The sequence below is a fragment of the Olea europaea genome, chromosome 12 (genome assembly GCF_002742605.1).
Source record: "Olea europaea var. sylvestris chromosome 12, O_europaea_v1, whole genome shotgun sequence".
Lineage (NCBI taxonomy): Eukaryota > Viridiplantae > Streptophyta > Magnoliopsida > Lamiales > Oleaceae > Olea > Olea europaea.
The window spans coordinates 3,764,809-3,766,522 of record NC_036248.1 but is presented as its reverse complement, the minus strand read 5'-3'; positions in this window follow the sequence as shown (position 1 = coordinate 3,766,522).

Below are 1,714 nucleotides of genomic sequence, written 5' to 3'. Positions count from 1 at the left end.
ATCAAAAAATAACATTTAAAAAACCCTCAATATCGACACTCCATGTTCCTACCCAAGATAAGGACTCACTGAGAGATTTTATTTTCAAGTCTTGAATATAAGCTTAGCTTACATTCCTTGCAAAAAGCATACCACTAACTGGCAGTGAGAAAGAGTAGAGAGATAATGTCAGAAAGCATACTATTTACAAAACACCACTTACAAGATTTTATTCAAGATTCCTAGCAGAAAGCATACCACTTTACAAAATAATGTCTGCACATAAGCTCAAAATTGGAGTACGTTTGGGTATGCTTTTAACCGATTATAAATTGTTGAATACAGACAAAAAATCCTTAAAAAATAAGTTCTAACGTTCATCTTGTTCCTCTACATCTGACATGTCGAATAAATTTTAGAAGATTGTGGTCCTGCATCTTCAAATAAATTTTAAAATAGTGCTCCCGCTGCTTCGGCTTCAAGGGAGGATTTGAGAATTAGAGTTCTTGATCGGTAGCTCGAGAAAAGATCAAGGTTTTTTATAGAAGAAATTTGAGGATATTTACTAGTTTGGATTTTGTAAGAAAAGATGAAGAATACAAGAACCATAATGCCCAAGTGACGGGCTGCATCTCATTTGGGTTTGGGTGGGGGGTTATTTAGATGGAATTTAACCTTGAGGTCCTCAAGGTTCTCTATTTATGTGTTTTGATTCTTTCAGTTTTAATTAAAATTATAAAGGTCCTAGTGGTGATAATGAACGTCTTATTTAATAGCCACGTCATCATTTAACGTCGCCATGTTAGCACTTAACATTACCAACTTAACGAGTGACTATTTGTGTAACCGTCCTCAAAGTCCAGTGGCCGTTTTTGAAAGTTTGAAATTTGAGTGACCGTTTTGACATTTTAAGGTAAGTTCAGTGACTATTTGTGAAATTAACCCTTTCTTTTTAGTATTAACGTGAAACTTCTAATTTTGTATCCTTCGCAGTGTTGTTCATTGACTTACTAAAAGAAAAAAAATGTTTAAATACTTCTGATACTATCAAAAATCGTACCTGTTGATTTCTCGAACTTAAGGACTTTGGATGAGCACGATCGTAGTCTTTCGGTACCTGAAACAAAGGTAACGAGGTGTGTTCTCGTCGCCCTTCCGATACTTAAATCAGAAAGGAAATTATATGCGTGAGGCTATAAACTGAAAATAATGAAAACATATCTGAATAATGACCCATGGTTCTGTATTTATAGTAGTAGATGACGTTCTCCTAGTGGGACTTAACTAGCTGGGTATCTCTATCCTTCGGAGTCTTATTAGGTAAAGGAGTTGGATCAATGCCATAATTATGTTTGGAATAGAGTCCTTGCGGGAGTCATGTGTTGAAGTAATATGGTAAGATTTAGAGTCCCAATTACATAGGAGTCTTATTGGGTCAGTAATAACAATCGTAGGCTACGAGGAGAAACTATCCCGAGGACCACTCTTGCTCGAGGACAGGTCCATGAAAATGTGGATACAGCAAGGCTACAAGTGCTCGAGCATAACTAAAACTTGTCATATCACTGGCCCCCGTGCATCCGACCCTGGGATCAGACTAAGAAGGTTATGCTAGGGTGTGAGATGCATAGAGCTCGATTTGTTGATAAGAAACATCGTCGAGGTTTTAATGCTTTATGGGGAGCGTCGGTGTGGAAATAGCAAGGGTACGAGCTGTTCCAGTAAAAAGTGAGGG